The sequence below is a fragment of the Lolium rigidum genome, chromosome 2 (genome assembly GCF_022539505.1).
Source record: "Lolium rigidum isolate FL_2022 chromosome 2, APGP_CSIRO_Lrig_0.1, whole genome shotgun sequence".
In the NCBI taxonomy this organism is placed as follows: Eukaryota; Viridiplantae; Streptophyta; class Magnoliopsida; order Poales; family Poaceae; genus Lolium; species Lolium rigidum.
The window spans coordinates 32,648,946-32,671,488 of record NC_061509.1 but is presented as its reverse complement, the minus strand read 5'-3'; positions in this window follow the sequence as shown (position 1 = coordinate 32,671,488).

Below are 22,543 nucleotides of genomic sequence, written 5' to 3'. Positions count from 1 at the left end.
TTACGATCACCGTGCGTGGCCGCCAGGCTCAATCACGAGTAGGATGTTCCGATTATGTGGTGAAAACCCTAAATCGTAGTAGGTCGTTTTAGCTTTATTTCGATCAAGCAGGACCACCATGTGACCGTATACCTCATACGGATAATGGGTGGATCGGCTCCTTGAGCCGATTCACAGGATAACCTGAGAGCCGATCGAGGCTCGTATTTAATGTTTACGTGTATGCCATGCAGAAACTAAGCGAGGCACATCCATCACCTTCCTGATCAGGTATAGATCAGGTGGCACGCCCTTGCACCAACATCGGACGTGCGTGCCGAGTCTTTGCGGGCCGTCGCTCAGAGGGACTAGGGCCAGCCGCAGTCTTGGAAGCCTCCTGGCTCTACTGTGTTGCCCGTCGCTGCCCGCCGGTGGGTTTCTGACCGCAACACATTCTGGCAAGCCCGGTGGGACCATCTTCGACATCAACTGCATCGCTGTCTACATCTGAGATGGCGGAAGGTACTCCGGTCACGTACGAGGATCTGACTGATGAGCTCAAGAAGAAGTATGACGAGGTCAAAGCTATCCTCGAAGCCGACCTCATCGGCTCTTTCCAGAGAACCCGCTCACACGGCATCAGGTGGAAGGGGTTCTCGCCTGAAGGCGCGCTCGATGGAGTGGACCTGTCTACCCCTTCAGAAGAACGCACCAGGTCTCTGCGTCAGGAGATTAATTTCATGGTGGCTCATTCGCTGCACCGCCATTCTGAGAGCCTGGTGAACACTTTGGAGCGTGTCGCCCTTCGGGTGATCCAGGAAATCATGAGCCATCAGTATTCTCCGTCAGGACCAGCTCTAGGGACTCACCAAGGAGAGATTCCACTCCAGTCCCGACCACCACTGCCGTTCGCGTTGGCAGCACCAGAGGTGCCGAGTTCACCGGCATACGTCGTCTACAAGATCGGTGGTGACCCTAGTGATTACCAGTTCTTGTATGAGGCGCCTAAGGAGATCCCTCACGGATACACGTGCACATACGTGCCAGACTGCAGCAGCTGGGTTCTCTCAAACCAGACTGCAACAGCAGGGACTTCTAGAACAGCAGGAGGAACTTCTGGAACAGATCTTGAGAAGCAGACGTGGCTAGCTAAGTATGCCACTCCGACGAACCTCCAGAGCTCAACTCCTGCAGTTGGCTCAGAGCTTGAGAAGCAAGCGTGGCTGGCTAAGTATACCACTCCGGCGAATCTCCGCAGTTCGACTCCCGCAGCCCATCACCGCGGATCAGATCGCACAATCTTAAGAGACCAGTCCGGCATGGTGCCGAAAAGGAGGGCAATCGGCTATTCCAAGCCGTACCCCAACGAGTACGATTTGATCCCACTACCACCCAAATATCGGTCCCCGAATTCTCCAAGTTTAGTGGGTCAGATGGCTCCAGCTCAATCGAGCATGTGAGCCGATATTTGGCGCAGCTGGGCACGATCTCAGCATCAGATGAACTACGTGTGAGGTTCTTCGCACTATCCCTCACAGGATCGGCTTTTGGGTGGTACACATCGCTGCCACCAGACTCAATCCGGACTTGGAAGCAGCTTGGAAGAACAGTTCCACCTACAGTATCACTCAGAATCTTCCGAGCCTGGCATTGCCGATCTAGCACAAGTGCGACAGAAGCGCGGAGAAACGGTGTCAGAATATATCCAGCGCTTCAGATCGTTAGGAACCGATGCTATTCGGCTCGTGTGACCGAAAAGGAAGCGAGTCGAGTTGGCGGTGGTGGGTCTTGCATCACCGATCAAGGATGTGGCCTCCCAGCGCAGTACCCTTCACCGGCGCATATGGTGCGAAGCCGTCGTTATATGAATAGCGCCACCCGCGAGGTCTACCAGGATAAATTCAAGCGTGCGGTGGTCCTGGTTGAGGCAGATGAAGATGAGGGCTCTGCGGGAGATCAAGAGGTAGCAGTGGCTGAATGGACTCGGGGGGCGAGCCCCGTGTCCTGCAAGTGGGTTAAGCCACAAGGTCCTCCAAGAGGGGTGGAATTCGACGTGACTAAAGCTGAGCAAATTTTCGACCTCTTACTTAAGGAGAAGCAGCTAAAGTTACCCGACGGCCACAAAATCCCCACGGCGCAGGAGCTGAACGGAAAGCCATACTGCAAGTGGCATAACACGTTCACCCATACCACCAACGACTGCAGGGTGTGGCGTCAGCAGATCCAAATGGCGATAGGACAAGGGTGGTTAATTTTTAGCCAGTACGCCATGAAAGTCGACACACACCCCTTCCCCGCCGTTAACATGGTGGAGTGCACTTACCCTGGGAGGTGCCAGCCAGGTTTCTCGTTCAGCGATCAACATGGTAGGACCCGGGCACCACTCGGTAAGGACGGAGACGAGGGCAGCTGCTCTCATAACAAGGACAAAGAGGAAGCCGCTCCACGCGATCGGCTCCGGCACGATGGCAAGCGCTACGTCACGTAGGGAGAAGTGAAGAATGTGCGATATCGGCGACCCTCTCAGATCACCTCCTCAACAAATACGTGAGTCAATACGACCAACGCCGGCGATATGACGACAACGACGAAAGAGATCGTCTGGCTATCAGAGACGCCAGGAGAGACCGCCGGCATGATCGCGACGAGGAGAGATATGAGCACCATGCCAAGGAGAAGTCAAGGGAACGAGACGACGCGGATAGGCACTGGGACTGTCCTTTCTTCAGACACTGCTGGGATTCAGGAAAGAGCCGATTGCCTACTATCGGCAACTGCCCAGAATGTAAAGAGAAGAAGAAGGGTGCAGGAGACGTGTCAGTATTCAAACGTCTAGGGCCGCTCCCATCTCGGAACAAGTACGCTGAGTCCTCTCGGGTGGAAGATCTCGAGGAATTGGAAGACGACGATGAAGAAGAAGAAGATAAATACCACCGGCCAAGGTGGTGCCCTGATGGACTCAGCCGTTCCCAAAAGCGTAGGGTTCAGCGGCTACGTGGTTTGGAGGAAGCCGAAAGGTTATACCCGCACACGCTAAGGAAGGCGCGGCCCGATCCGGCCGCGAAAATTCAGCGAACTCTGGACGAAGAAGGTCGACCACAAAAGATAGAGTGGCGTCCCAAACAAAGGAAAGCCGATGATGAGACATCGGCTGGCACAAACATGGTGTTCATCCTTCCAGCGGAGTTTTGTGCTCTAGGATTGGACGAAGCGCCTGTGGCACAACTTGACTGCGGCCCACGGCCAGTTATCTTTGAGAAGCCACGAGAAAGAAGCTACAGACACCTGAAGGCCCTGTACCTACGAGGTTATATCAATGGGCAGTCTGTCAACAAGATGCTGGTGGACACCGGAGCGGCAGTCAACATTATGCCATACTCCATGCTACGTCAGTTGGGACACTCTAGCTCGGATCTGATCAAAACCAACGTTACATTGAGCGATTTCAACGGCCAAGCATCTGACGCACAAGGTGTTCTGAATGTGGATCTGACCGTAGGAAGGAAAACCATCCCTACGACGTTCTTTATTGTCGATAGCAAGAGCACCTATGCTTGTCCCGCTAGAAAGAGATTGGATCCACGCCAACCGTTGCATCCCATCCACGATGCACCAATGCTTAATACAATGGGATGGAGATGAAGTAGAGGTCGTCCACGCAGATGACTCAGCCGAGATTTCAACGGCCGGCATGAACGTTTGGGAGACGGCAGGCCAAGAGCCACTCTCAGGCATCACTTTGGACGACTGCGAGCGCATCGACGTGACGAGAAACGGGGTGAGGCTGGTCTTATCCACCGGCCTGTCCGTGTAACAAGAGCAAAGTCTATGAACAAACGTGGCGAGGCCGATCCTTGTGATCGGCCCCAAAGATCTATGGACGAACGTCGCAAAACCTTCATTGAGCGAGTCAATCAACATGGAGGCCGATTCCAGCAATCGGCCAAAATTATCCTCACCATACGTCCTGCCTGTGTTTGATGTCTACGGGAGCTTCTATTCTTGTAGACAGTGTTGGGCCTCCAAGAGCAGAGGTTTGTAGAACAGCAGCAAGTTTCCCTTAAGTGGATCACCCAAGGTTTATCGAACTCAGGGAGGAAGAGGTCAAAGATATCCCTCTCATGCAACCCTGCGATCACAATGCAAGAAGTCTCTTGTGTCCCCAACACACCTAATAGGTGCACTAGTTCGGCGAAGAGATAGTGAAATACAGGTGGTATAAATAAGTATGAGCGGTGGCAACGGCACCGAAAAGTGCTTTGCCCAGGACGATGCAAACAAGCGGTAGTAACGCAATAAAACGAGTAAACAAGCAGCGATAGCAGTATTTAGGAACAAGGCCTAGGGATTAGACTTTCACTAGTGGACACTCTCAACTTTGATCACATAACAGAATAAATAAATGCATACTCTACACTCTCTTGTTGGATGATGAACACCACTAACTGCGTAGGATTACACGAACCCTCAATGCCGGAGTTAACAAGCTCCACAATATTCAATGTTCATATTTAAATAACCTTAGAGTGCATGACAGATCAACACAACTAAACCAAGTACTAACATAGCATGCACTGTCACCTTCACACTATGTAGGAGGAATAGATCACATCAATACCATCATAGCAATAGTTAACTTCATAATCTACAAGAGATCATAATCATAGCCTACGCCAAGTACTAACACGGATGCACACACTGTCACCATTACACCGTGCGGGAGGAATAAACTACTTTAATAACATCACTAGAGTAGCACATGGATAAATTGTGATACAAAACACATTGCAATCATAAAGAGATATAAATAAGCACTTCACTATGCCATTCATAACAGTGAATAAGTATTCTGTGAAATATAGCCTAAGAGACCCACACGGTGCACACACTGTCACCTTTACACACATGGGACAAGGAGTCTCCGGAGTTCACATAAGTAAAACCCACTTGACTAGCATAATGACATCTAGATTACAAGCATCATCATATGAATCTCAATCATGTAAGGCAGCTCATGAGATTATTGTATTGAAGTACTGTTGACGTCAGAAACCCACCGGCGGGCAGAGACGGGCAACACAGTAGAGCCGGGAACAACTAGGGCTGCGGCTGGCCCCAGTCCCTCAGAGCGACGGCCCGCAAAGCCTCCTGGTCACACGACCGATGCTATCGCAAGGGCGTGCCACCTGACCTATACCTGGTCGGGAAGGTGTGGATGATGCCTCGCTTAGTTTCTGCGGGGCACACACGTAAACGTTAAATACGAGCCTCGATCGACTCTCAGGTTATCCTGTGAATCGGCTCAAAGAGCCGATCCACCCATGATTCGAACTAGGTGTCCGAATATATGGTGGTCCTGCTTGATCAAGGTAAAGCTAATGAGATCTACGACGATTTAGGGTTTTCACCGCATAATCGGATCATCCTACTCACGATTGGGCCTCGCGCTCGCGCACGGTGACCGTAAGCCGATCCTAGACGGGGCCTAAAAACCAACACGAGGTTGATCCTCGGAACGTTCTGTCTAGGGCTAGCAAACTTCACCCTACACGCCGCTGGATCCTCCAACCCTTTGTAAGGCCTAACTATTGCGGATGTTAAACTAATCCTTGTAGAACAAGGAGCAACCGTAACGGATCAGATCTACTAAACTATGATCAAGCGGGGTGCCGCCCCTACACCTAAGATAGGTGTAAGGGCGGCTAGACATGCAAGGGTCGCACTACGATAGCATATTATACGAAGAACAATGCTAACCCTAACATATCTAAGATAACTACGTTGCTCGCCATCAAAAAGGCTTCAGCACGAGCAACGCATGAACAACGTGATAGGCATTACGCTGCCTAGATCGCAAGATGCGATCTAGGCAGCATGGTGCTTACTCGGAGAAACCCTCGAGACGAAGGAGTTGGCGATGCGCCGAGATTTGTTTGTGTTGAACATTGGTTGTTGTTTATTCCATAAACCCTAGATACATATTTATAGTCCAGGGGACTTTCTAATGTGGGCGTGCACTAAACCGTGCACGGGTAAGATTCTAACTTCTAAACTAAGATGCGATCTAATATGGTACAGATACACGGGCAATTAACCCAAACTTGGTACACAAGGCCGATTCACGTATTTCTTCTACATATAATCTTTAAGCCCATCTTGATCACGGCCCACCTCTGACTCGGTCAAATTCTGGTGATAACACATGCCCCCTGGTTTTGGAAATGACATTTCCAAAATCATTACGCTTCCGTTCGTCGGGTCATGTCGTGGCAGAGCAGAACTGCCGCAGAATCTTCCATCATTACGCCTCGCCTCCTGGGCTTCCCTGTTCGAATTGATAATTTCGGCACCATGTCCTCGAAAACCGTCATGGCATTAAATTTCCACTACACTCCCTTTATTTATCTGTGCCAAACGGTTCACCACTCCATCCCCTTGCTCTGCTCTGTTCACCAGCACCAAAAACCCTCTTCCCCTGTAACCATGTCTTCCTCTTCCTCCTCTGCCTCAAGCCTCCCCCTCCAACCGTCGCCGAAGAATAAGAAAGAGGACGACCTCTACCCCGGGGCGAACCCCATCTCCTCTGACAAGGAGAGGACAGAAGGAGAAGTAGAGAAGACCAAGGCCTCCCCCTCCGCCAGGCTCCCGTCGAAGAAGCGCTCCCGCATATGGGCGGACAGCGAGGACGACGATGACGACGAGGAAGGAGAAGAGGAGGAGGAGGAAGAGGATTCCTCCTCCTCTGCTGGATATCCGCCGACGAAGCGCTTCCGCAGCTGGGCGGATAGCGAGGATGATGATGATGACGAGGAGGAGGAGGAAGCCCCAGCCGACGGCTGGAGCAGCAGCGGCGAAGACTTTTCCGGCAGTAGTGCCGATGGCGACGCCGATGACGACGCTAGTGAGGAGTAGTTATGTAGAATCAGTAGTCCCTTGAGCAATCGGCTCTTCTTTTGTTCTTCTTTTGAGCAGTCGGCTCCTCATTGTAAGAAATCCCAATATTAATGAAGAATTTCCTTTAACTTGATTTCGCCGATTTCTTTCATGCTGATTTAGCCGATTTCCTCTCATACTGATCTTGCCGATTTGCCCCCTCTGCCACTGTGTAATGAGCTGATAGCAACGCATCGGCCACTTCAAATCCACCCTTCAACTCCTCCCCCGATGATTTCAAGATCTGATGGACAATGTGAAGTCCTCAAGAGAGCCCTTAAATTTCTCCCACCAGATTCCGCGATCCTCTTCTGTGAGCACTCATCAGTCTGTGAAGAAGGTTGTACCGGAAGATCAGCCGATGACATCTCAATCGACTCTTAACAGAATATCTACCAGGTCTGCTGTCCCCCGAGCCTTACTCAAGGCGAGAATGTCGAGTTCGGGCATCGAGTCGGCTCAAGGTGGCTGAAGAAGCCCTCAATGCCTAGATCCCACAGCAGAACTTGACTTGATGAAGATCCGCACTCTAAACATGCAGCAAACCCTGCGTACTGCGTAAACATACTAGAGTCGATGGCTGTGCATCGGCTTTGCTTAAATTTTTTTTTGAATTTTTTACGGCCGATTCATGTATGTATCGCCCCCCATACCTCAATATCCATCATCAAAGAATATCTTGGGCTGCTGGGTACTTGCAAGACATTCCTACTGCATATCCTCGTGTTTCATCCACCTAGGTGCCCCCCCGAGCCGATTCTGTCAAGAAAATTGATGGTATCGGCTCTTTAGGTATCCCTTGTTGGATTAAATGCTGAACCCAGGCAGAATGGATGGTGAGGATAATTTTGGCCGATTGCTGGAATCGGCCTCCACGTTGCTTGCTCGATGAAGGTTTTGTAATGTCCCTTCATAATTTTTGGGGCCGATCACAAGGATTAGCCTCGCCACGTTTGCTCATTGATTTGCTCTTGCTACTCGTTCAGGCCGGTAGATACAACCAGCCCAATCTCCGACTTTATCATGTTGGTGCGCTTGCTGTCGTTCACCTCGAGTGCATCGTGTGAACGTGGAGCACTAAGCTTCGTCGGAAGGACGAGCACCATGTTTGTGCCAGCCGATGTTTCATCATCGGCTTTCCTTTGCTTGGGGCGCCACTCTTTTCTCTGTGGACGACCCTCTTCATCCAGGGTTCGCTGAACTTTTGCAGCCAGATCAGGTCGTGCCTTCCTCAGCGTATGCAAGTATAGCCTTTCGGCTTCCTCCAGGCCGCGCAATCGCTGAACCCTGCGCTTTTGGGAACGGCTGAGTCCATCAGGGCACCACCTTGGCCGGTGGTACTTGTCTTCTTCTTCTTTGGTTAGGTACCGTCTATCGTCATCTCGGGGCCGGTCGCGTGGATCGGCCTCCTCTTTATCCTTGCCACGGGAGTGGCTGCTTTCCGCTTCATCTTTGCCATGGCGGCTTGCAAGCTCCGCCATGTTGATACCAAAGGAGAACTCTGGCTCCCTTATGGAGTGGCTGAGATCCACCATGTTGACGCCAGGCCACGGGCGTGTGTTCCAATGGAGCTTGACATCGTGTGAACGGGTCTTTTCAAAGGAGCCGATGAGTTCGGCTTTGAGGACTGTCTTGATCTCGTCGTGCTTCTTCTTGAGCTCGTCAGTCAGGTCCTCATACTTGACCGGAGAGCTTTCCGCCATCTCGGATGTAGATGGCGATGCGGTGGATGTTGAAGATGGTCCCACTGGGCGTGCCAGAATGTGTTGACGTCAGAAACCCACCGGCGGGCAGCGACGGGCAACACAGTAGAGCCGGGAACAACTAGGGCTGCGGCTGGCCCCAGTCCCTCAGAGCGACGGCCCGCAAAGCCTCCTGGTCACACGACCGATGCTATCGCAAGGGCGTGCCACCTGACCTATACCTGGTCAGGAAGGTGTGGATGATGCCTCGCTTAGTTTCCTGCAGGGCACACACGTAAACGTTAAATACGAGCCTCGATCGACTCTCAGGTTATCCTGTGAATCGGCTCAAAGAGCCGATCCACCCATGATTCGAACTAGGTGTCCGAATATATGGTGGTCCTGCTTGATCAAGGTAAAGCTAATGAGATCTACGACGATTTAGGGTTTTCACCGCATAATCGGATCATCCTACTCACGATTGGGCCTCGCGCTCGCGCACGGTGACCGTAAGCCGATCCTAGACGGGGCCTAAAAACCAACACGAGGTTGATCCTCGGAACGTCCTGTCTAGGGCTAGCAAACTTCACCCTACACGCCGCTGGATCCTCCAACCCTTTGTAAGGCCTAACTATTGCGGATGTTAAACTAATCCTTGTAGAACAAGGAGCAACCGTAACGGATCAGATCTACTAAACTATGATCAAGCGGGGTGCCGCCCCTACACCTAAGATAGGTGTAAGGGCGGCTAGACATGCAAGGGTCGCACTACGATAGCATATTATACGAAGAACAATGCTAACCCTAACATATCTAAGATAACTACGTTGCTCGCCATCAAAAAGGCTTCAGCACGAGCAACGCATGAACAACGTGATAGGCATTACGCTGCCTAGATCGCAAGATGCGATCTAGGCATCATGGTGCTTACCGGAGAAACCCTCGAGACGAAGGAGTTGGCGATGCGCCGAGATTTTTTTGTGTTGAACGTTGGTTGTTGTTTATTCCATAAACCCTAGATACATATTTATAGTCCAGGGGACTTTCTAATGTGGGCGTGCACTAAACCGTGCACGGGTAAGATTCTAACTTCTAAACTAAGATGCGATCTAATATGGTACGAGATACACGGGCAATTAACCCAAACTTGGTACACAAGGCCGATTCACGTATTTCTTCTACATATAATCTTTAAGCCCATCTTGATCACGGCCCACCTCTGACTCGGTCAAATTCTGGTGATAACAAGTACATAGGAGAGAGATGAACCACATAGCTACCGGTACAGCCCCGAGCCTCGATGGAGAACTACTCCCTCCTCATGGGAGACAACAGCGTTGATGGAGATGGCGGTGGTGTCGATGGAGGAGCCTTCCGGGGCACTTCCCCGTCCCGGCGGCGTGCCGGAACAGAGACTCCTGTCCCCCAGATCTTGGCTTCGCGATGGCGGCGGCTCTGGAAGGTTTCTCGTACCGTGGCTTTTTCGTCTCGAGGTTTTAGGTCGAGGGGCTTTATATAGGCGAAGAGGCGGCGTCAGAAGGTCGAAGGGGCACCGACACTATAGGGGGGCGCGGGCCCCCCCTTGGCCGCGCCGGCCTAGGGTTTGGTGGCCCTGTGCCCCCTCTCTGGCGGTTCTCGGGTGTTCTGGATGCTTCCGGGCAAAATAGGAACCTGGGCCTTGATTTCGTCCAATTCCGAGAATATTTCCTTACTAGGATTTCTGGAACCAAAAACAGCGAGAAAACGAGGAACCGGCCCTTCGGCATCTCGTCAATAGGTTAGTTCCGGAAAACGCATAATAATGACATAAAGTATGCATAAAACATGTAGATATCATCAATAATGTGGCATGGAACATAAGAAATTATCGATACGTCGGAGACGTATCAGCATCCCCAAGCTTAGTTCTCGCTCGTCCCGAGCGAGTAAACGATAACAAAGATAATTTCTGGAGTGACATGCCATCATAACCTTGATCATACTATTGTAAGCATATGTAATGAATGCAGCGATCAAAACAATGGTAATGACATGAGTAAACAAATGAATCATAAAGAAAAGACTTTTCATGAATAGTACTTCAAGACAAGCATCAATAAGTCTTGCATAAGAGTTAACTCATAAAGCAATGATTCAAAGTAAAGGTATTGAAGCAACACAAAGGAAGATTAAGTTTCAGCGGTTGCTTTCAACTTATAACATGTATATCTCATGGATAGTGTCAATGTAAAGTAATATAACAAGTGTAATATGCAAGTATGTAGGAATCAATGCACAGTTCACACAAGTGTTTGCTTCTTGAGGTGGAGAGAGATAGGTGAACTGACTCAACATAAAAGTAAAAGAAAGGTCCTTCAAAGAGGAAAGCATCGATTGCTATATTTGTGCTAGAGCTTTTATTTTGAAAACATGAAACAATTATGTCAACGGTAGTAATAAAGCACATGTATTATGTAAATTATATCTTACAAGTTGCAAGCCTCATGCATAGTATACTAATAGTGCCCGCACCTTGTCCTAATTAGCTTGGACTACCGGATCATCGCAATACACATGTTTTAACCAAGTGTCACAAAGGGGTACCTCCATGCCGCCTGTACAAAGGTCTAAGGAGAAAGCTCGCATTTTGGATTTCTCGCTTTTGATTATTCTCAACTTAGACATCCATACCGGGACAACATGGACAACGGATAATGGACTCCTCTTTAATGCATAAGCATGTAGCAACAATTAGTGTTCTCATATGAGATTGAGGATATATGTCAAAAACTGAAACTTCCACCATGATTCATGGCTTTAGTTAGCGGCCCAATGTTCTTCTCTAACAATATGCATGCTCTAACCATTAAAGTGGTAGATTTCTCTTACTTCAGACAAGACAGACATGCATAGCAACTCACATGATATTCAACAAAGAGGAGTTGATGGCGTCCCCAGAAGCATGGTTATCGCACAACAAGCAACTTAATAAGAGATAAAGTGCATAAGTACATATTCAATACCACAATAGTTTTTAAGCTATTTGTCCCATGAGCTATATATTGCAAAGGTAAATGATGGAAATTTAAAGGTAGCACTCAACCAATTTACTTTGGAATGGCGGAGAAATACCATGTAGTGGGTAGGTATGGTGGACACAAATGGCATAGTGGTTGGCTCAAGGATTTTGGATGCATGAGAAGTATTCCCTCTCGATACAAGGTTTAGGCTAGCAAGGTTATTTGAAACAAACACAAGGATGAACCGGTGCAGCAAAACTCACATAAAAGACATATTATAAACATTATAAGATTCTACACCGTCTTCCTTGTTGTTCAAAACTCAATACTAGAAATTATCTAGACTTTAGAGAGACCAAATATGGAAACCAAATTTTAGCAAGCTCTATGTATTTCTTCATTAATAGGTGCAAAGTATATGATGCAAGAGCTTAAACATGAGCACAACAATTTCCAAGTATCACATTATCCAAGACATTTTATCAATTACTACATGTAGCATTTCCCGTTTCCAACCATATAACAATTAACGAAGCAGTTTCAACCTTCGCCATGAACATTAAAAGCTAAGAACACATGTGTTCATATGAACCAGCGGAGCGTGTCTCTCTCCCACACAAGCATTTTATTCAGAGAATGAAAATAACAAAACAAAAATAAAAGCACACAGACGCTCCAAGTAAAGTACATAAGATGTGATTGAATAAAAATATAGTTTCAAGAGAAGAAACCTGATAAGTTGTCGATGAAGAAGGGGATGCCTTGGGCATCCCCAAGCTTAGATGCTTGAGTCTTCTTGAAATATGCAGGGGTGAACCACCGGGGCATCTCCAAGCTTAGACTTTTTCACTCTTCTTGATCATAGTATATCATCCTCCTCTCTTGACCCTTGAAAACTTCCTCCACACCAAACTCGAAACAAACTCATTAGAGGGTTAGTGCATAATTAAAAATTCACATGTTCAGAGGTGACACAATCATTCTTAACACTTCGGACAATGCTCAAAGCTACTTGGACATTAATGAAACAAAGAAATCCATCCAACATAGCAAAAGAGGCAATGCGAAATAAAAGGCAGAATCTGTCAAAACAGAACGAGTCCGTAAAGACGAATTTTAAAATGGCACCGGACTTGCTCGGATGAAAATGCCCAAATTGAATGAAAGTTGCGTACATATCTGAGGATCAGTCACATAAATTGGCATAATTTTCCGAGTTATCTACGAGAGAATTAGGCCCAGATTCGTGACAGCAAGAAATCTGTTTCTGCGCAGTAATCCAAATCTAGTATGAACCTTACTATCAAAGACTTTACTTGGCACAAAAATGCAATAAAATAAGATAAGGAGAGGTTGCTACAGTATTAACAACTTCCAAGACTCAAATAAAAAATAAAAGTACTGTAACAAAATAAACACATGGGTTATCTCCCAAGAAGTTCTTTCTTTATAGCCATTAAGATGGGCTCAGCAGTTTTAATGATGCACTCGCAAGAAATAGTAGTTGAAGCAAAAGAGAGCATCAAGAGGAAAATTCAAAACAAATTTAAGCCTAACATGCTTCCTATGCATAGGAATCTTGTAAATAAATAAATTCATGAAGCATAATGCAAAAAGCATAGAAAGATAAAACAAGTGCAGCTTCAAGATTTTCAGCAAAAAGAGAGGTATTTTAGTAACATGAAAATTTCTACAACCATATTTTCCTCTCTCATAATAAATTTCAGTAGTATCATGAGCAAACTCAACAATATAACTATCACATAAAGCATTCTTATCATGAGTCTCATGCATAAAATAATTACTCTCCACATAGGCATAGTCAATTTTATTAGTAATAGTGGGAGCAAATTCAAAAAAGTAGCTATCATTATTATTCTCATCATCAAATATAGGAGGCATATTGTAATCATAATCAAATTTATCCTCCATAACAGGTGGTACTAAAAGACCAATATCATTATAATCATCATAAATAGGAGGCAAAGTATCATCAAAGTAAATTTTCTCCTCAATGCTTGGGGGACTAAAAATATCATGCTCATCAAAGTCAGCTTCCCCAAGCTTAGAATTTTCCATATCGTTAGCAACAATGGTGTTCAAAGCATTCATACTAATATGTTCCATAGGTTTTTTAATTTTCGCATCAAACCATCCATGTCTTAAATCAGGAAATAGAATAAGAAGCTCATTGTTGTCCATTATGCCAAACTAGTGTAAACAAGAAACAAAAATATGCAATTGCTGGATCTAAAGGAAATAGCTTTGAGTACTTACAACAGCGAAAATAGCTTAGTAGCCGAGATCCGGAGTGTGAGTACCTTTTACCTTTCCTCCCCGGCAACGGCGCCAGAAAATAGCTTGATGTCTACGGGAGCTTCTATTCTTGTAGACAGTGTTGGGCCTCCAAGAGCGAGAGGTTTGTAGAACAGCAGCAAGTTTCCCTTAAGTGGATCACCCAAGGTTTATCGAACTCAGGGAGGAAGAGGTCAAAGATATCCCTCTCATGCAACCCTGCGATCACAATGCAAGAAGTCTCTTGTGTCCCCAACACACCTAATAGGTGCACTAGTTCGGCGAAGAGATAGTGAAATACAGGTGGTATAAATAAGTATGAGCAGTGGCAACGGCACCAGAAAAGTGCTTTGCCCAGGCCAGTAAACAAGCAGTAGTAAAGCAGCAGTAGTAACGCAGTAAAATAGTAAACAAGTAGCGATAGCAGTATTTATGAACAAGGCCTAGGGATTAGACTTTCACTAGTGGACACTCTCAACTTTGATCACATAACAGAATAAATAAATGCATACTCTACACTCTCTTGTTGGATGATGAACACCACTAACTGCGTAGGATTACACGAACCCTCAATGCCGGAGTTAACAAGCTCCACAATATTCAATGTTCATATTTAAATAACGTTAGAGTGCATGACAGATCAACACAACTAAACCAAGTACTAACATAGCATGCACTGTCACCTTCACACTATGTAGGAGGAATAGATCACATCAATACCATCATAGCAATAGTTAACTTCATAATCTACAAGAGATCATAATCATAGCCTACGCCAAGTACTAACACGGATGCACACACTCGTCACCATTACACCGTGCGGGAGGAATAAACTACTTTAATAACATCACTAGAGTAGCACATGGATAAATTGTGATACAAAACACATTGCAATCATAAAGAGATATAAATAAGCACTTCACTATGCCATTCATAACGGTGAATAAGTATTCTATGAAATATAGCCTAAGAGACCCACACGGTGCACACACTATCACCTTTACACACGTGGGACAAGGAGTCTCCGGAGATCACATAAGTAAAACCCACTTGACTAGCATAATGACATCTAGATTACAAGCATCATCATATGAATCTCAATCATGTAAGGCAGCTCATGAGATTATTGTATTGAAGTACATAGGAGAGAGATGAACCACATAGCTACCGGTACAGCCCCGAGCCTCGATGGAGAACTACTCCCTCCTCATGGGAGACAACAGCGTTGATGGATATGGCGGTGGTGTCGATGGAGGAGCCTTCCGGGGGCACTTCCCTGTCCCGGCGGCGTGCCGGAACAGAGACTCCTGTCCCCCAGATCTTGGCTTCGCGATGGCGGTAGCTCTGGAAGGTTTCTCGTACCGTGGCTTTTTCGTCTCGAGGTTTTAGGTCGAGGGGCTTTATATAGGCGAAGAGGCGGCGTCAGAAGGTCGAAGGGGCGCCGACACTATAGGGGGGCGCGGGCCCCCCTTGGCCGCGCCGGCCTAGGGTTTGGTGGCCCTGTGCCCCCTCTCTGGCGGTTCTCGGGTGTTCTGGATGCTTCCGGGCAAAATAGGAACCTGGGCCTTGATTTCGTCCAATTCCGAGAATATTTCCTTACTAGGATTTCTGGAACCAAAAACAGCAGAAAACGAGAAGCGGCCCTTCGGCATCTCGTCAATAGGTTAGTTCCGGAAAACGCATAATAATGACATAAAGTATGCATAAAACATGTAGATATCATCAATAATGTGGCATGGAACATAAGAAATTATCGATACGTCAGAGACGTATCAGTGTTCAACGTCAATCTAATGGGCAACGGGTTTACGTCGGCTGATGAATTGGAAGAAGTCAACACTGGTCCTAACGGAGCCGACGTTCAAATACAGTGCCTTGGCTAACTACAGAGCCGATATCCGCAGTTACCTGGCAGATTCGGCTCGGGGGGCACCTAATCAGAGGAACATGTGTGATACATGTGCAGTGAAATATTGGGGTCCGATAGAAAAATCGGCCAGTAAAAAAAATTTTCACGATGCTTCTCGCAATGTACAGCCGATGCACAGGCATCGACTTTAGAGCTAAGGAACAAAGCCGATGCACAGCCATCGACTCTAGTACAAATTACATGGGATCTACCTGTTGCGTACTCAAGACGCGGATTTCGACCAAGTCGGTCTTCGAGGACCTCCAACTCTGTGCGTAAGGTTGCCAGTTCAGCAGTGCCGTCAGAGGTGTTTTTAGCGTACAAGGCAGCCTTTTGCTCATACAGCCGTTGGTGATCATCTGCAACATCGGCTTTCAACGGAAGAAAGGTGATCGGTTCTGGCTGGCTTTGCATGGTGGTTTCCTCAGATTTGCTCGAGCTCGGGTCCATTTGTCTGAATTGTGTGTCCTCACCACTGTTTTCTCCTTGACTGAGGCTCGGGGGGCAGATGACCTAGCAGATGCTCTGTTTTTAGAAGCCGATTGGGGTGTCATCGGCTGGCCCTGCATCATAACCTTCTTCAAAGATGGTGAGTTCTTGCAGAAGAGGATCACTGGAGCTGGTGGGAGGAATTTAAGGGCTCCCTTGAAGGAATATCTTCCACATTATCCACCAGATCTCAAAATCATCAGTTGAAGGATAGATTGTGAAAGACCGATGCGTTGCCATCGGCTCATTGAGCATTGCCCAAGTTGACAATCGGCAAAGTCAGTATGAGGGGAAATCGGCTAAATTAGCATAAGGGAATCGGCAAAATCGAATCAAAAGGGATTTTTCATTGATAGCTGGATTTCTTACATAAAGAGCTGATTGCTCTCAAAAGGAAGTACCAGGGGATACGTCGCCCCATCTACTACTACGGATCCTATGCTAAGGGTCATATCTACGGGCCGTCGCTGCCCTCATCGTCGCCGTCGTCGCCGCTACTCCCGGCCAGCTCGTCGTCGCTGCTGCTGCGGCCGCCGGCGGGGCCCTCGTTGTCCTCGTCCTCCTCGTCAGCGTCGTCGTCGCTGTCGAAGTCGCTGAGGTTCCCCGGCCAGGGACAGAAGCGCTTGGCCGGCGGCTCGTCGGAGGAGGTGTCGTCCTCCTCCTCCTCCTCCTCTTCATCCTCGGAGGAGGTGAAGTCGTCCCAGGAGAAGCGATCGTCATCGCTCTCCTCCTCCGTTTCCCCGTCGGCGAGGAAGCGGAGGTCACTTTCCCCGTCGGTCGAGGACTTGTCGTCCTCTGACCAGACGCAGAAGTCGTGACTGGACTCGTCCCCGTCTTCTATGGCGCGGCGAATGTTGGCCTCGTGGGCCTCCTCCGGGTCCCACTCCGGTGTCGGCTCGCGGGAGGGGGAGGACAGGGAAGAAAGACCCGATGATGCGGAGGAGGAAGAATACATGGTGGCAGAGGAGGGCTTTTGGAGTGCTAATGTGAAGGGGATGAAGAGGTGAAACTGCAGGCTGCGGTTAAAATAGAGGGATATAGTGGAGATTCAATGCCACAGCAGTTTCCGAGGAAGTGGTGCCCAAAGAAAAAAAAATTTGCCAGGTCACGCGGAGAAGTTGTAAGGGCAAGGCATCATGACGAAGGATACTGCGACGGTTGTGCTCTGCCACGACATGACCCGACGAAGAAAAAGCAGAGTGATTTTGGAATTGTCATTTCCAAAACCAGGGGGGCATGTGTTATCACCAGAATTTGACCGGATCAGAGGTGGGCCGCGATTGAAGATGGGCTTGAAGAATATACATAGAAGAAATACATGAATCGGCCTTATGTGCAAAGTTTGGGCTAGTTTGCCCGTGTATCTGTAATATAGTAGGATGCGTGTCGGTTAGATAGAGTTTGGCTCGTGCCCGGTTGGGATTATTCCCACGTTAGAAAGTCTACGGACTATAAATATGTATCTAGGGTTTATGGAATAAACAACAATCACGTTCACCACAAACCAATCTAGGCGCATCGCCAACTCCCTTGTCTCGAGGGTTTCTTCCGGGTAAGCATCATGCTGCCTAGATCGCATCTTGCGATCTAGGCAGTAACATTTATTCGTTGTTCATGCGTTGCTCGTGCTGAAGCCTTGTTGATGGCGAGCAACGTAGTTATCATAGATGTGTTAGGGTTAGCATTGTTCCGTCGTGTTACATGCTTTCGTCCATGAAACCCTTAGACGTCTAGCCGCCCTTACGCCTATCTTAGGTGTAAGGGCGGCACCCCGCTTGATCGTTAGTTAGTAGATCCGATCCGTTATGATTGCTCCTTGTTCTTCAAGGATTAGTTTAATATCTGCATAGTTAGGCCTTACAAACGGGTTGAAGGATCCAGTGGCGCGTAGGGTGTAGTTTGCTAGCCCTAGACGGGATGTTCCGGGGATCAACTTCATGTTGGTTTTTAGGCCTTGTCTAGGGTTGGTTTACGATCACCGTGCGTGGCCACCAGGCTCAATCACGAGTAGGATGTTCCGATTATGTGGTGAAAACCCTAAATCATAGTAGGTCGCTTTAGCTTTATTCTGATCAAGCAGGACCACCATGTGACCGTATACCTCATACGGATAATGGGTGGATTGGCTCCTTGAGCCGATTCACAGGATAACCTGAGAGCCGATCGAGGCTCGTATTTAATGTTTACGTGTATGCCATGCAGGAAACTAAGCGAGGCACATCCATCACCTTCCTGATCAGGTATAGATCAGGTGGCACGCCCTTGCACCAGCATCGGACGTGCGTGCCGAGTCTTTGCGGGCCGTCGCTCAGAGGGACCAGGGCCAGCCGCAGTCTTGGAAGCCTCCCGGCTCTACTGTGTTGCCCGTCGCTGCCCGCCGGTGGGTTTCTGACCGCAACAAGTACGTAGCAGGGGGATGAAGAAGCGAACTGCTCGACGCGGTTAAATAAAGGGGATATAGTGGAGATTTAATGCTGCGGTGGTTTCCGAGGACGTGGTGCCAAAACTGTCAAATCGTGCAGAGAAGTTGAGAAGGCAAGGCATCATGATGAAAGAATACTGTGACGGTTCTGCTCTGCCACAACGTGACCCTACGAAGAAAAAACAGAGTGGTTTTGAAATTATCATTACCAAAACCGGGGGCATGTGTTATCACCAGATTTTAACCAGATCAAGAGATGGGCCGTGATTGAGATGAGCTTAGAGGATGTGCACGTAAAATATTTCTGAATCGGCCTTGTACGAGAGTTTGGGCTAGATTGCCCTTGTATTTGTACATTATGGTAGATTTTGTTAGAATTAAGAGATAGAGTTTAGCTCGTACACGGTTAGGTTATTCCCAAATTAGAAAGTCCACGGACTATAAATATGTACCTAGGGTTATTGAGAAAGAGGACGATCACGTTCACAACAAACCAATCCAGGCGCATCGCCACCCCTTGTTTCGAGGGTTTCTTCCGGGTAAGCGTCATGCTGCCTAGATCGCATCTTGCGATCTAGGCGATATCTGTTTATTCGTTCTTTGGTGTTGCTCGTGCTGAAGCCTTTTTGATGGCGAGCAACACCCTTATCGTGGATGTTTTGGGGCTGACATCGATGCTTTTATGATATGCTTGTTTAGCTACGTTGCCCCACAATATCTAGCTGCCCTTGCGCCTATCTTGGGTGTAAGGGCAGCATCTTGCTTAATCTTTATTTAGTAGATCCGATCTGTTATAGTTGTTCCTTGTTCTCCAAGGATTAGTTTGGTATCTGCATGGTTAGGCCTTGCAAACGGGTTGAACGATCCGGTAGTGCGTAAGGTATGGGCTGCTGATCCTAGAAGGGATTGTTCCGGGAATCGACGTCATGTTGGTTTTTAGGCCTCTTTTAGGACTAGTTTTCCATCATCTTTCGTATCTGCTAGGCTCAACTACGTGTAGGATGTTCCGGTTATGCGGTGAAAACCCTAAACTGTCGTAGATTGGTTTAACTTTGTATTGATAAAGCGGGATCCCCATGTCATTGTAAATCCAACGTGAATCATGGGGCAATCGGCTCTTTGAGCCGATTCACAGGATAACCTAAGAGCCGATCGGGGATCGTATTTAATGTTTATGTGTTTGCCATGCAGGAAACTAATCGAAGCAATCCATCACCTTCCTGACCAGGTATAGGTCAGGTGGCACGCCCTCGCAACCGCCAGGACGTGTGCCAGAGCATTGCGGGCCGTCGCCCGAGGGACCAGGGCCCACCAGCAGTCCTGGGAGCCTCCCGGCTCTCCGTGTTGCTCGTCGGTGCTCGCCGGTGGGTTTTGGCAGGCAACAGCTGCCCATCTTAATAATTTTGTTGAACTATGTGAAATGCAAAAGTATAAGGATGTAGATGGTGACATTATAAAATTAAAATTGTTTCCTTTCTCCTTAAGAGGAAGAGCTAAAGATTGGTTGCTATCTTTTCCTAGAAATAGTATTGATTCATGGACTAAATGTAAGGATGCTTTTATTGGTAGATATTATCCTCCCGCTAAAATAATATCTTTGAGAAGTAGCATAATGAATTTTAAGCAATTAGATAATGAACATGTTGCTCAAGCATGGGAGAGAATGAAATCTTTCGTAAAGAATTGCCCAACCCATGGACTAACTACTTGGATGATCATCCAAACCTTTTATGCAGGACTGAATTTTTCTTCGCGGAACCTATTGGATTTAGCTGCTGGAGGTACCTTTATGTCCATTACTTTGGGGGCGGCAACAAAGCTTCTTGATAATATGATGATAAATTACTCTGAATGGCACACGGAAAGAGCTCCACAAGGTAAGAAGGTAAATTCTGTCGAATAAACCTCTTCCTTGAGTGATAAGATTGATGCTATTATGTCTATGCTTGTGAATGGTAGATCTAATGTTGATCCTAATAATGTTCCTTTAGCTTCATTGGTTGCCCAAGAAGAACATGTTGATGTGAATTTCATTAAAAGTAATAATTTCAACAACAATGCTTATAGGAATAATTCTAGTAACAACTATAGGCCATATCCTTCTGCTAATGGTAATGGTTATGGTAATTCTTATGGGAATTCTTATAACAATAATAGGAGTGTACCCCCTGGTCTTGAAGCCATGCTTAAAGAATTTATTAGTACACAAACTGCTTTTAACAAATCTGTTGAAGAAAAGCTTGATAAAATTGATATTCTTGCTTCCAAGGTTGATAGACTTGCTTCTGATGTTGATCTTTTAAAATTGAAAGTTATGCCTAATAAGGATATTGATAATAAATTTTTTACTACAGCAAATGCCATCCAAGTTCGAATTAATGAGAATATTAGATTGATGGCTGAATTGCATGCTAGGTGGGAAAGAGAAGAAAATGAAAAACTTGCTAAAGAGAATAATGTAGCTAAAGTTTGGACTATTACCACCACTAGTAATGTTAATGCTTCACATGTTGCTACACCTCCTACTATCAATGGTAAAATAATTGGTGTTGGCAATGTTTCTACTCCTAGTGCAAAGCGTGCAAAATTGTCTGAAACTGCTAAAACTGCTGAAACTGATAAAACTGCTGAAATTTTTCAAAATGTTGGGGACAATGATTCCATTGCTGTAGGTCATAATGATTTATACTTTGATGATTGTCACATCTCTGAAGTTATAAAGTTCTTACAAAAACTTGCTAAAAGTCCCAATGCTAGTGCTATAAATTTGGCCTTTACAAAACATATTACAAATGCTCTCATAAAAGCTAGAGAAGAGAAACTAAAACTTGAAACTTCTATTCCTAGGAAGTTAGAACATGGTTGGGAGCCCATCATTAAGATGAGGGTCAATGATTTTGATTGTAATGCTTTATGTGATCTTGGTGCAAGTATTTCTGTTATGCCTAAGAAAATCTATGATATGCTTGACTTGCCACCATTGAAAAATTGTTATTTGGATGTTAATCTTGTTGATAATGCTATAAAGAAACCTTTGGGGAGGATTGATAATGTTCGCATTATGGTTAACAATAACCTTGTCCCCGTTGATTTTGTTGTCTTGGATATTGAATGCAATGCATCTTGTCCCATTATATTGGGAAGACCTTTTCTTCGAACTCGTTGGTGCTACCATTGATATGAAGGAAGGTAATATTAAATATCAATTTCCTCTCAAGAAAGGTATGGAACACTTCCCTAGAAAGAGAATGAAGTTACCTTATGATTCTATTATTAGAACAAATTATGATGTCGATGCTTTGTCTCTTGACAATACTTGATTCACACTTTCTGCGCCTAGCTGAAAGGCGTTAAAGAAAAGCGCTTATGGGAGACAACCCATTATTTTACTTCTGCACCTTTGTTTTATATTTGAGTCTTGGAAGTTGTTACTACTGTAGCAACCTCTCCTTATCTTTATTTTATTGCATTGTTGTGCCAAGTAAAGTCTTTGATAGTAAAGTCAATACTAGATTTGGATTACTACGCGTAAACGATTTCTTCTTGTCACGAATTTGGGCATGGTTCTCTGTAGGTAACTCGGAAAAATCTGCCAATTTACGTGCGTGATCCTCAGATATGTACGCAACTTTCATTCAATTTGGGCATTTTCATCCGAACAAGTCCGGTGCCTCAAATTTTTTGTCTTTACGGATCGTTCTGTTTTGACAGATTCTCGCCTTTTATTTCGCATTGCCTCGTTTTGCTATGTTTGATGGATTTCTTTGTTCCATTAACTTTCAGTAGCTTTGTGCAATGTCCAGAAGTGTTAAAAATGATTATGTCACCTCTGAAT